The 14,364-nt window shown below is 40.1% G+C and overlaps 1 long non-coding RNA gene across 1 annotated transcript in view; it reads right to left on the bottom strand.

Moving 5' to 3' along the window:
* The window catches only part of LOC147029027 (uncharacterized), a 41,320-nt gene extending 27,289 nt beyond the window's left edge, over window positions 1-14,031 (bottom strand). Inside the window, exon 1 of the long non-coding RNA XR_015056772.1 lies at window positions 13,897-14,031. This is a non-coding gene — a long non-coding RNA (uncharacterized LOC147029027). The remainder of the gene's footprint in view (window positions 1-13,896) is intronic.
* Between the last annotated feature and the right edge of the window lie 333 nt (window positions 14,032-14,364).

The following is a 14,364-nucleotide window of genomic DNA, read 5'->3' as shown; positions in this document are numbered from 1 at the left end:
GTGTGTGTGTGTGTGTGTGTGTGTGTGTGTGTGTGTGTGTGTGTGTGTGTGTGTGTGTGTGTGTGTGTGTGTGTGTGACCGCTGTTTCTCGACAACCACTGCTCCGATCTAATTGAAACTTGCCAGATATATTGCTGGGGACCTGAGGATGTGCCTTTTCAAGGTTTGATATTAATTGGACAAGTGCTTCCCAAGTTATGGCCATTTATTTACCAAACTAATGACAAGACACGTTGTTGCGTGGGCGTGGCCGATGGAGAAGGGAAGCTCAGCCGCATTCGCCATTACGGGTTACAACGTATGGACTTCCGGATAATGATGACTTCGTGTATTCTAATAATTTCTCGATTTCTTATGTGCATTTATTATTAAACACAATGCCTCAAGTTATGATCGTTTTCATATTAGACGGTGCATAAATTTCGGTTACATCAGAGTGCTGGTATGCTCCGAACCAGGAAGTAAATTTTTTTTCTCTCTCTTCTCCTCTCTTTTTGTTTTTCCTTGCGATGACATTGCGAAAAGGTAAAATACGTTGGCGCTTATTGAATAATTTGGTATTAAAACTAAATTGCGAATAATCGTAACTGCGAATAATATGCGAACTTCCGGGCCACGCATGTACGGGCACGCGAGAGCGAAGAAACGGCCTGTGTGGTTGTTGTTTGTTGCTCGCGGTTTGAATATTTATTTATTTATTTTTTATTTTATTTTACGGGCACGTACAAGTACTGTAAATAAACACACACACACAAACAAGCAGATATATATATATATATAAGTAACCTGGACACCAACTACATCTATTACAAATAGGTGTGTGCCAAATAAGTGATGGTTGGGCCAGTCCGTGGACCTGTGACCCGACAATCGGCCTCCCAAACGTGAAAGCACCCAAAATCTGAACATCCCTCCCTCCCTCCCCCTTCTTAAAATCTCCCCAGATAGAGTCTCTATGGAAACAGTTATTTAATTTACCATTGCTTTTGTTGATGGAGGCATGGCCAGACCAAAACAATGTCACTCAAAAAAAAAAAAGAGTATTTTGGTGAAATGTTATTGAAATGGTCAATAGGTATGACTCGAGACTGACTCAGTCACACTCTTTCAATTTAAATTTTGCTCTTGAATGTGTGACAGCTGTAGAAGTATTGTCATTGGGGCACAGTGGAAAATTCAAAAAAGAGAAACTCCACAACGAATAAAATTGCTCCGGTGGATCCTTAAAAAACATCTGCTTCAATTGTGTCTGAAAAGACAATTGAAGCAGATGATTTTTTTTATCTTAAGGACAACAAATTCTGGGTTAGAAAACTTTTCTTGTCTACCATCTGGAATCAGGACTTTAATCCCTCAAAGACATTGCAAGTGATAACTGATAACGCAACATAAAGTTGGCCATGACGAAAAATGTGCTGTGGGAGGTGCAGCCCAACATGCACTCGAGGGTTGACCTTGTGCCAAGTGTTGATGGTCAAACAACGAGCAAGCCTCGCTGGAAATTGCATCGTCTTGAGACTGAATGGAAAGCTCGTAGCAGATGGTGCCAATGTATGTTTGTATGTATGTATGACTATGTATTGAAATTTTAAGAATGGGAAACAATGTATGTAGGGATGAACAATTGCACCAGTCTTGGTATTAGTGCAATAATTGTTCCTCTCAATGCAATATTTCACACACTAGTAATACCCGAGCAAGATATGGTGTCGGTGAATGACTTGCATGATGGTAGGCTGCAGGAGGGAACAGGCCGCATGAGATGTTTACCACATGTTTACCATGGGCTACCATATGAGGAAAGCAAAAGTCTACATTTGTTTTTATCGAAAAATACATGTATAAATACATACTGAGAATTGGCATCTTTTTGAATGAAGTATGATAATTTTCATTGCAAATGAGCATCACTCCAGGTTGTCGTTTCATATAGAAGTGATAGTTTTTGAGATACCAACAAAGCTTTACAAATATCGATTATCACCCTAACTTGGAGCTCCTGGTTTGTTTTTTGAGAACTGACATCGTTATTTTCCCACCCTCAATAGCCCGCATTCGACCTTCTCTTTGGTAAGGGTCAGTGGTTAAACCACTTGCACAATGACACGTGTTCAGGTGAAAATTTGAAGTCGTCTCCCCACACTCAGGTGTGGGGGTGAGTGGGGGGAGGGAGGCTATTTTGTACATGTGACCTGACCCTGGGAATCCCATTTCATCCCATTTAATTTCATTTAATTTCATGGTTTATTTCAAACATTCAACACTTGTAACAAGTTAACATAGCAATGAAAAATCATTTAGAGAGTGATACTTGGCGAAACAGAACGGCACTCAGTAGAGCGCATGCTTCCGCCAGACAGAACAGTTTGAATTTTGTATCCACTGATGGGTCGGATCTGAATCTGGGCCTTAAACAAAATCGAATCGGCTTGTTCTTGTCACCTCACCAACTCATCCACCAACTTTTGTCAGAACTCATCCACAACTTTTTGAGATATCATGCTGCACAGAGATTTTGGCCCCATCTCTCGATGGTGAAGAATCACTTAAAAATTAAATAATTCTCGTATCCAGATCTGGATTCAGATCTTCACCAAAATGGAAATTATTCGTCCTTGACAGACACACCAAACCTGTCCAACAAGTTTTGTCAGAATCCATCCATAACCTTTTGAGATATTGTGTTATTACATATCGTTTTTAGCCACATCTGCCAATGGTGAAGAATCACTAAAGAAATTCTCGTATCTGAATCCAGATTCCGATCTTCACTGAAATTACATGTTGCTGTCCTTGGTTGGTCACCTACATACACAAAAAAATTGAAAACGATTGCTTTAAAATTGTGGCCAAAGATAGTGTGACAGACACACAAGCGGAGAAACGCGACAGACCAACACACTTGGCGAAATTTTTTTTCGCCAATTAAGGAAAAATAACAAGATATATCTGTCAATAAAGTACTCAGTAGTTAAAAACTAAATTGCGTACATTTTTACAAGGAGTGACTCAAGATAACAACCAAACATTTTACATCGATTTGGGTGGAACTCAATTGTTTTCATTCAAAATCCGAACAAAATATAGAATTACACAATATTCCATCTCGTTCGAGCTCATTCCACAGAAGATCTGGGAGATTTTGAGTGCAATTCTAAGAGCGTAATGTGTCTCATCATACCCACTACATTTCGGCAACCACTGTCTGAACTGGAGTATTTTTTTTTTTATCATTTGTTTCACAAAAATCTGGGAAATTACCAGTCTGCATTGTTTCAGAATTTGTACCCTGCAGACACGTCGCTGATGCTAATCATAATTCTGAGAAGACAGACCCAAGATGATTCTTGTGACTCTTTTTCTGAATTCTTTCCAACTCATTTATCAACAGCATACTGCAGGAGAGATCTCACACAGCCTTTATGTATTAGATCATCAGACAAATTGAACTTTGGAAGCAATTTCAACATGTGCACTTTTGTGCAGTTTACTATTTGCTCAATAATGAATATTCTGAATGTGTAAGTTCCACTTCAAATCCATTGAAATAGAAATCCCGAAGATTTTAAGCTGTTGAACTTCCTCACGTCGTACGTACAACTTGCAAAATCAACTGTGGCATCTCGGGTGGGTTTTTCATCAAACAAACTTGCATGCAGGAACAATTTTCTCCATTAAATTCCATGTTGTTATTGTTTGACCAATTTTGAAAGTCATTGGGGACATCTTCCTGTATGTAGCTGGTACTGGTTTTTTGCCTCTTGAGTTTTCAACTCGACAACCATTTTTATGGATTATGTTTGAGTCAATCTTTTACCAATAGTGTTGTAATGCACTCCAGAGCATAGTCAGAATGCTCACATAAATTTTTTATCTTTCTCTCAAATATATTCACCCTTCATTTATTCTGTTAAGCTGAAGTTTGTGCGGTACCATCCTCCGAACAGTGAGGACTCAATTTACATCTCTATCTCAGACAATATTAACAAACTTTTAACCACTCATCCCAACTCCCTCTCTTCCTCGGGGGGGGGGGGGGGTGAGACCGGATAGGAGATGGTAGGAGACAGAAACACCTCTGACCTGCCTGTGGTGAGAGAGTCTTCTTCTTCTTCTTTCGGCTGCTCCCGTTAGGGGTCGCCACAGCGGATCATCCATTATGATCCGCATAGTGATTTGGCACATGTTTTATGCCGGATGCCCTTCCTGACGCAACCCTGGTCGCCTCTTACGACACAGGGATATGGTACACCTATTTTAACCGGGGTATACACCGGCCCAGTATACTGGTGCTCATTTCGCCGACCTCGGAAGGATGACAGGCTGAGTCAACCCCCTGGTGTATTAATTCAGTGGCCCAACGGGGCTTGAACTCAGGACCTCTTGGATCCCAAGCCGCTGCCCTAACCACTGCGCCAACACCAGGCTCCCTGTGGTGAGAGAGTGACAGGCCTAAAGACAGCCTCACTGCGGGAGATACCAATGATCTGAAATGCCTTTGTTTCCACAGCGTGAAGCCGAGAAAGGTGAGAGGCAGGAGCACCAGCCCAGGGAGGCCAGCTGTCCTCCATCAGGCTGCGGACAAAAGCTTTGTGTGTGGTCAGGAACTCAGTTGTGCTGAAGAAAGACTTTGCATGATGGACGGCTTTCTGGACCATGATGGACGATTGACCCAGTCGGCAACTGGTTTTGGAGGCCAGGATGGAAATGTGGTTTTCCCAGGAAAGATCATGGCAGATGGTGAGACCCAGAAGCTTGAATGAAAGGACTTCTTCCAGAACATTTTTGAGAAATTCGATGGGGGGGGGTCCAAACGGTCCTTTCGGAGAGACATAGTGAGAGTGTAAGATTTGTCAGGATTGAAAAGCATGTTTCATATGTTGGAGCAGTTTGTGATTTTATCCAGATCTGCAGTGATCGAAGAAGCTGCTGCTTGCCTGTCTGAGGGATGACAGATGGTACGGCAGAGGGTGGATTCATGAGGAAAGAGATAAAGAGGATTTTCCAGATAGTCTGACAGATCAATGATGAAGACCAGAAAAAGAACAGGACCCAGAACGTCACCTTGAGGAACTCCAGTCTGGACAGGAGGAGGGAATCAGAGAACTAAAATGAGAGAACTTTGTTTGCAATGTCCACACTTGATGGGATCATCTTGTCATGTGTGAGCATTATTTGTTCATTTTCAAGGATCAGATTTGGTTTGTGTTTCCATGATTGTTCTGGGACTAGGATGTTGAAATGTTTCCAGATGTGCCAGTGGATTACTCTACACACGCTGTCATGTCGTTCTGTGTACAGCTGTTCCGACATGAATTTTTTTTACATCCCAAGAGGAGGTTTCTGTTTCTTCCCCACAAAACCTGCATTTGTCTGATTGGCTCAATCCTGCCATTTTCTTGAAGGCACAAGTGTAATTTCTTTGGTCTTGGGCATTGACGATGACTCGTTCTCCATCCCAACTGATTTGACCTCTTCTTCGCCATTTCAAAGAGCTTTCCTTGTCGATCCCTGTTCTGCCAAGCTCTTTTTTACATCTTCCTGTCTTTTGTCTTTCTCCCATTTGTCAGAGTATATCTGCTGACATTTCTTTCTTTTTTTGTTAGCGCTGCTTGTTTCTGTTTCGTTTTCCTGTCTGGTATCCATCATTTGCACCTGTTTTTGGAAATATGTTGCTAAATTGATTAATAGTCCCTTCTCTGGTTTGTTGTTTTCTTGCTGTTGCACAAATATCATCATATAGTCTGTTGAGCTCTTCACATACTCTGCCAGTCCTACACATGTTGTTCTGTGCACTTGATGAAGCTCCATTAAACCTCCTCCTTCTCGTCTCGGTAAATACAACCGTGGTATGCATGAATTTTTGTCGAACATCTTGTGAATAGTTTGAAGTTTCCCTGTTTTTGTGTCTAACTTGTTGATCTCCAATTGTGGCCAGTTTATAAATGCACAGCCATATTGGAATACTGGCACAACAAGTTGATTTATAGCTTTGGTTTTGTTTCTTGGGGAGAGGGATGATTTCAGAATTGGTCTTGTCCTGCGTAGGTATGCTTTGCTGATTATTTTATGCATTGTTTTCTGTTGTACCTGGGGAATTTCTTCTCTTCCAAGGTATCTTTTTATAGTTTCTGGTGTTCATTTTCTAATTCCTGTATTGTTGTACTTTTATCGATTGAGATGTTGTCTGCTTTATTGTTTTTCTTTGTACAAATGTGCATTTGGCACATTTGTCAAGACCAAACTCCATTTGGATGTCCTGCGAGTACTGCTTTACTAGTTTCAGTTGATCTGCTAATTTCTTATCATTTGGGGCGAAGAATTTCAGATCATTCATATACAGTAGGTGTGTTACCTTTCTTGTTTCTTTAGTCGTTTTTCTGTGACATATAGGATTGTATCCATGCCCTTGTTCATTGATGAGGTTACTCAGTGTTACAAGAGCCAAACAAAACACGAGGGGGGTGAAGACTGTCACCTTGTAAGATACCACGTCGTATCTTTACTCCTGGGATTTCAAGCTTTCCTCCCAAGTAAGGTAGTCCCAGCATTGTGTTCCAGAGCGTCATTGCTTTTTCAATCAGTGTGACTATTTGGGGGTAAATTTTGTAAATTTGCATGCAATTTAAAATCCATGAATGTGGGACATTGTCAAAAGCGTTTTTGTAATCTATCCAGGCTGAGGATAGGTTGGTTTGTCGGAGCTTGCTGTTTTTGAGTATGGTTTTGTTTAACAATAACTGGTCTATTGTTCCATAGCATCCTCTCTTATATCCTTTCTGCTCTACCTATAAAGCTCCTTGTTGAGTGAGGTGGTCGTAAACTGCATCGGTGATTATACCTGTTAAAAGTTTGTATGTTGTTTGTCGGCATGTTTTTGGTCTATATTTGATGGGTGGATGGGTTTCTTCAGATTTTGGGATTAAAAGTGTTGCCGTCTGTGAACCATTCATCCATTGGCTTTTCTCCCTGGATGAGTTCATTAAATGTCGAGCGTACTGAGGGTGGAGAGCAGTTAGTTGATTTAACCAGAAGTTTGGAATCCCATCCAGGCCTGGGCATTTGAAATTCGGTGCTTTGCCGAATGTTTTCTATTTTTTTTTTTCATCAATTATCATTGGGTGCATTTCATGTAGATGTTGCTTTTTCTTTTCCAATTGTCGTATCCAATCTGCTTCCTTGTTGTGTTCTTTTTCATTTTCAAATCTACCTTTCCAAAATTTTTTCTAGGTCCTCTTGTTTTTTCGGGAGAGTTGTCGCACATTGTTTATGTTTCCTTCGCCCTCCGTAGAATGGGTTGTTTTCAAACTGAATATTTGATTTCTTCTGTTGTTGGCCTCATTGTTTTTTGTTTTGTTTTTTTGTTATTTACCCAGCTATCTGTTGTGTTTGGAGTTTATTATGGGCAGCTAATGGTTGAAGTCCGTTGTTTTCTATGTTGTTTTTTTTGGTTTTTGTCTGATTCTCTTTATGAGTCTCAGACATCTGTTTCCCTTCTGTTTCCCTCCATTATTCTATTTGTCCTGTTTCCACCCTCAGTTGGTCTCTCTGCTTCTCAAGTCTCTGTTTCCACGGTGGTGTTTTATTTCTGGTGAGGTTATCAGATCTATATTTTTGTGTCGTTGTTTACCTGTCATTTTCTCTTGGAGATACAGTGCTGCTGCAAAACTCACATCGTTAATTTCTCTTAATTATTAGGTGATTTGGGGAGCATTTTAATGACTGCTTGATTTATTCTCCTTACTTGTATCTTCAACTGTTTATTGTTGTTTATTCGGTGGAGATGTGGGCTTTTCTTGGGTGATATGAATTTAATTTCCTCTATTTTATTGGCGAGCTCATCTTCTAGTCTATCTGTTTATTGTCAACCTCCTCTTCCGCAAATTCATTCTGTTGTTGTCCATTATTCTCCTCATTGTAATCGATCCTTGTTGTTGTTATTTGTTTTGTTCGCAAAGGTGTTATTTGATCTGAGTTAGTAATTTCTCGTGGATCTTTCTCGAGAGGTGCTGCTGCAGCATTTCCTTTTGTCATTAATTGGTCCTGTTGTGGAGTTTACAGTTTTGTTTCTCGATTCAATCCTCCAATCTGTTGCCCAATTTCTGTATCTGTTATTGTGATTAAATTTGAAATCTCATCTGTTTCTGTTTTCTTCTTTTGTTCTATTTTCTGTGTAGCACCAGGAAGTTATGTTGGTTGTTCATTTTCTTTTGGAAGTTTGTACTCTGGGAATCTCATCCTTAATGTATATCCTGTCATTCTATTGTGGCATTGGTAGCAGGTCACCATTTATCGGTGACCAGTCATTTCTTATTGCTTCTTCAGTTTGTTCATCTCTTATTCTTAGTTCCTCCTTTGTGAATATTTTCTGTTTGAGGATATTGTTTTACTTTGAGTTTATTGTTGTCCTATTAAAATTACCTTATCAGGGCATAGTTATCGGATTATAATCTGTTCCCAGATGTTTGCACTTTCTTTCCTCACGCCTTTTCATCTGGCATATTCCATTGCCCAAAATTATGTCCATTTTTCCTTATTTGTCCAGATTTTCTTTTTGATACCGATTTGCTCTTCTGGGGTCATCTGATTAATGTCTTCAATTGCTTGCTGTCTTGCTTTGTCAGTTATTTCCTTTATTCTTTCCTGGGTGAAGTATCTTTGGATCAATGAAGCTACTGCAGTGAATTTTGTGAACGGAACTCTTTCGGCCTTGGCTGCCAGCTTTGTTCATTTCAATTGGTTCATGAAACTTTCTCCTTTACCACTAGTCCCCCATGCTTCATGTACAGAATACACTTTGCAATGGAGGATGATTTCCTTCTCCTGTAAGCTCCAGCTCTGGTCATTTAGTCTTTTTACGATTTGTCTGGAGCCTCGTAGCTGTTGGTTGTAGAACAGGTGACATCTTTTTAGCTCTTTAGCTTCCTCAATCGAGAAGGTACAGTAATTATCCTTTTCAGCACACATTAGGGCTGCTCGGCGCGGCCACACAAACTTGTGCATCTGCGTAGGAGGGGCCTGTGTCCCTTTCGTCATTTTCTGTGACTGATTGTTATTGTTTGGCGTATTTTTGTTGCAGCCAGCCATATTGCTTTCCTCAAGAGGTCATAGGTCCTCGGCTGCTTGACAGGGGTCACCAATGGCACTCAGAGAAGTCGTGCCCAGAAGATATATGCCAGGGTTGTGTGTGCCTGCTCACTTTGTCCTCACTGGTTTGCTAATTGGCTTTTGATCACTCGGGATCACTCACAGAGAAGGTATGTACAACCAAACCCCCAGTCAGCTTGTCGGTGTGTCAGTCGGAATGTCTCGGGAAACTCCGCGGCTCATCAAATCTCTGCACCATGGCACCAGTCCGTTCATTCTCACAGAGACTCATTCTCGTTCTCACCGAGGCTCCGTCTTAACTCTTTGACAATCCCCAGCCACGTACCAGTCACAAGTCCTGGAATTATCATGCTTATAAAGCTCCATAGGGAGGCATGGTTCTGGAGCCTGCCCCCTTGGGTGCGGCTTCTACTTTGGCAAAGCCATCTCCCCATTGCTGCACTCCTGTTGCCATGCTCCACTCATTGGCCAAGGGAACACCAGACCAGACATCCTTACCCAGTCTAACCATTAATACAGGACCAAACCTGTCCCTCCATGTCGGCTGTACATCAGATGACTTCACTCTAAACAGTCATCATAATATTGGAAATGCTTCTAAATTCTCACCACAAATGGAATGGTGATAAAGTCTTAATTTTGTCTCTCACCCACCATCCTCATGAAGGTAACAAAATAGATTTGTGGTTGGGCAAATGAGAGCTCAGGACGTAAACCCAAGACTAGAGTTGTGGATCAAGTGTGAAACGAGGACTTCAAGGTGGGGAGGAAGCTGAGGGGTTGAGTGCTGGCTCGGTAATCTGTGCTTTGGCGCAGCTGCCCAGAACGAGCCAATGTTTTTGCTATACCTTGAACATGAATGTTACTTTGTGCATGAGCACAGCTATCATTAAAGAGCCAACAAATGTGCTGTGCCTTGAGCATGACCATCACAAAAGAGCCAACAATTATGCTTAGCCAGTCGTTAGTGATTTGGTTCACTTTTTAGCAATCCTGCAGGGACGCAATGTACGTATCAATGTACCTGCAAAATATCAAATCAAAATGAAATTGAAATGCTGTGTGGTGAGCACAGCTACTACAAAAGGAGCATCGACTTCATCATAAAGTTCCACTCAATCAGGTAACTCACCATATGTGGGTTATGAGCACCATGCTTGGCAGGTGAGGCCCAAGTCTTCCTCACATGGACTCGGTTCCCTCGACCCTCCTCCAAATAAAAAAATATTTTCTTGGTTTGGATTACGGTTTAACTGTACCCATCAATGGACGTTACACTACCTACCTATATTGTACAGGTAGTGTAACGTCATGGAAAAGTACAGTGTAAAAGTAAGAAAACGAATTTATTGGCTGCATACACCTGAAATGTTGAAAGAAAATGATGTGACGTCATGTGATGTTAAAGTTTGATCATCTTTGGGTTCTGCTCCTGTAAGCCAATCACACCCAATTGTCAACTCTGTGGCTGCATCGGCAGGTCATTTCATCATACACTTCACACCAATCAAAGGAAATGTTGAGCCGGCTGTTCCACCCGCAACCACTTAATGTATGATGTGCATGAACAAACCATTTGGTATCTTTTCAACGAGGAGGTTTGTGTGACTGATTCAATGATTAAATGAACTCTGCTTCCAGGTTATCGTTAAAATACAGCAACAATTACTCTCGACTTCACCAAAATGGTGTGAAAAAGCGCTTTTCGAAACGATGACAAGACATCAACAATTGCATTTGCAAACATTTGCAACGGAATGAAATATGTGTCTGCACCACACTCCCTCCATAAATTGTGACCCTTTTAAAATCAAAACGAAGACACTGGACCAATGGTTACATGGGGAGGAAAAGTAGAGAGGGGGAGGATGGGGGTGTTTCAAGTATGTTTGTGCCAAGTCTTGTTGGGATTCGTTAAAAAAAAACAACAGAATATAAGTTCTCATTGAGGACACAGCTTTCAATCACACCTTCAAAATGGGATGTGTCAATTTTATATTTTATTAATAAATTTAATTAATATATATATATATATATATATATATATATATATATATATATACATAGATGTTGGAGATGGTAAATATATATAAACACTTATACCGGTATGTAATTCAAGGTGGTATGTTGGTTGTCGAGAAAGTAAAAGTATATATCAATTAATAATTAATTAATAGTTGTATGTTGGGAGTGGAGATGGTAAAGTGTATATAAGTAAATAAATGTATGGTATATGAAGAGATGGTAAAGTGTATATAAGTAAATAAATGTATGGTATATGAAGAGATGGTAAAGTGCATATAAATATATAATTAACTTATAGTTGTGTGTTGGGAGTGGAGATGGTGAAGTGCAAATCAATAAATAAATAATTAATGGGTGGTGGTGGTGGTGGTGGTGGAGGTGGTAAAGTGTATATAAATAAATAAATGTTTGGTAGTGGAGACCTAAAAGTGTATATAAATAATGAATTAATTTGTAGTTGTGTGGATGTAAAAGTGTAAATAAATAAATAATGGTTCCCAAAAACATACACACATTTGCACTGTTCTCTCCCATAATATTTTTTTTAATTGTCAAAATTCGGAGGAAAATATTACTGTGCGTCCCATGACTTTTGGCTCCAATCCCGAAATCATTTGACATGCCTCCTGGCCAGATGTTGTTCACATGTGCCGAATATGAAAGAAGTGCATCCAGTCATTTTCGAGTCGACGAACGGACAACACCCAAAGTATAAGCCTCGAGTGTGGTGTGTGATGAGCTGTTCGGGTTTGCCCCATTGGGGGCTAAAATTAATTGCCTGACATGTGAAAAACCTTAATTTTTTTTAACCAATTTGACTTTTGTAAAATGGAAAAGGAGACACCAGAGTAATGTCAACCTGATTTTTACTGCAGGATGTGCTAAGGTATCATTTTGTGCCAATTCTTTTCTGGACCGGTTGAAATATATACCTGGCGAGACAAAAACCTTAACTTTCCATCAATTTTGACCTTTAACCCCTGTGTATGATCCTGAAAACGACCTTAATCAGAAAAAATTATTAAATATTCCCATCGGGATCACCTGAAACTATCATTGTGCCCAATGTAATCTCAATCGACTCTAATACAAGGGAATGGTGAGACAAAGCATGTTGTCTGAACTGTTTCATATTTGACCCTGAAAATCGGAAACGGGGGTCAAAATGGAGAAAGACAGGTGTATTGGGGTGTGTTGGGTCAAGTATGCCTCCCGAGATGTGGAATTTGTGGATTGGCTCGGAAATGAAGGAATGGTGTGCGATTATACTAATTGATGGAAAGAAACGAGAGAAACAACATGTCTTGATCCCCCCCCCCCCTCCCCTGCTCTCCCTGCACGATTGGGATGTAAAGGATTTCCATAAATCAATGGTCACCTCTCGTCTGTTGAATATTTTACAGTTGATTGGTTTGTGCGAACGTTAGTCAGTTATTGTTTCGATTACGTCACTGTAAACCAAGTGTACATTATCCATTTTGATATAATTGTTTCTTCGAAATTATAGTTAATAGGTGTAGGTGTTCCTTTATGCTGCACATATATATATATATATATATATATATATATATATATATATATATGATTTGTTCATTATTTAAATAAATTAAATTTATTTATTGTTATTTCATTGTAATTTTTTTTTGAGCTTGCATGTATAATCCATTTATTTATTTATTACTTATCTAAATATTAAATATCTACATATTTATTTATTATTTAATTGATTATTAAATATCTTAATTTTTGATTTATCTGATTATTAAATATCTATATATTTATGATTTATCTGATTATTAAATCACATTTTATTTATAATTTATCTGATTATTAAACATCTATACATTTATGATTTATCTGATTATTAAATATTGATACATTGTTGATTTATCTGATTATTAAATATCTATACATTTATGATTTATCTGATTATTAAATATCTATACATTTATGATTTATCTGATTATTAAATATCTATATATTTATGATTTATCTGATTATTAAATATCTATACATTTATGATTTATCTGATGATTAAATCTCTATACATTTATTGTTTATCTGATTATTAAATATCTGTATATCAATTTATTCTGACAGGATGGTTGAAGAGGTCGTGTAATTATTTTAGAAGTCTTGCTTGGTTTCGTTTCCTGACGACATTATTATTTCAATGTCCTGTCTGTTCGTGTTAGCCGGTAAACGTTGATCCCATGGATCACGGTGTCTTTCCTTTCGTGAAGAATGGGTAAGTTAACGTTAGAACCCTTAACCCAAATCACCTTTCAGTCGAACGTCAGGGCTGGCCAACCGGTTCGTGAGCGACTTGGGCCAAAAAACGATCCCGGCTGACGACATAAGTAGATTAGGCCATTGAAGAATCTGGAATCGTACGTGTGTGTGTGCACACACACACATAAACACACCGAGCTATCGTTATTCGTTCATAGTTATGTTTTCACGTTCTTTCTCTCCCGTTTGTTTGATTGTGCCTCTAAAAGTTTTTGGGGGGTTTTTTTGGTCGTTTTTGCCATTGATCTCGCCAGGTTGGAACCTTGTTTCCCTTGGGAGTCACAAAGCCCGGTGAGTTAGTTTATCACTCCCCTGCCGGCACACTTGTGTCGCATACGGGTTCCATTTGAGTTAAACAGTGACACTTGGGCACGGCCTGGTTAACCATCAACGGGAGCTGTGCGTTTCCCTCCCAAAAGGTTAGGCACAAACGTTGCATCGCGACCCGGTACACTGCCCGAGACACTGTACCTGTTGTGGTCGTCAATGGCCGGCACGCCCACTCAACAAACAAACAGTAGATGGAAGCAGGTGGAAATGACAGTTGGGGGTGGGAGGAGTGTGGAGGAAAAAAAGGTGTGACTGTATGTGAGACACAGAGGGATAGCGATGGGCAAGTGAGGTGCGTGAGCATCAAGGTGGAGGGGATGGAGTTAGTGCATGAGGGAGGAGCATCGCGACCCCACCAGGTGTGCCGCCCAATGAATTTCTGCTACGTCTGCAGGTGAGCCAATGGAGCCAGGATGCGTGCGGCATTTTAGGGATGGGTTTGTGTAAAAGGAGAGGGATAGAAGTAAGTGGTACAGGGAGTGGTTGGACTGTGCAGAGTTCAGTGCGCAATAAAAACGTCCATCTCGTGAGGCCTGGTTGAGAGACACAGAGAGAGAGCGGACATCTTGAATGCGGAGAGGAGCCAGCGAGTCGGGGGGTCCTGCGCTG

Source organism: Eptatretus burgeri, chromosome 4 (genome assembly GCF_056783735.1).
Source record: "Eptatretus burgeri isolate ZD-2024b chromosome 4, Ebu_testis_v1, whole genome shotgun sequence".
Lineage (NCBI taxonomy): Eukaryota > Metazoa > Chordata > Myxini > Myxiniformes > Myxinidae > Eptatretus > Eptatretus burgeri.
The sequence above is the reverse complement of the archived record's forward strand: the minus strand, read 5'-3'. Positions and strand labels throughout refer to the sequence as shown.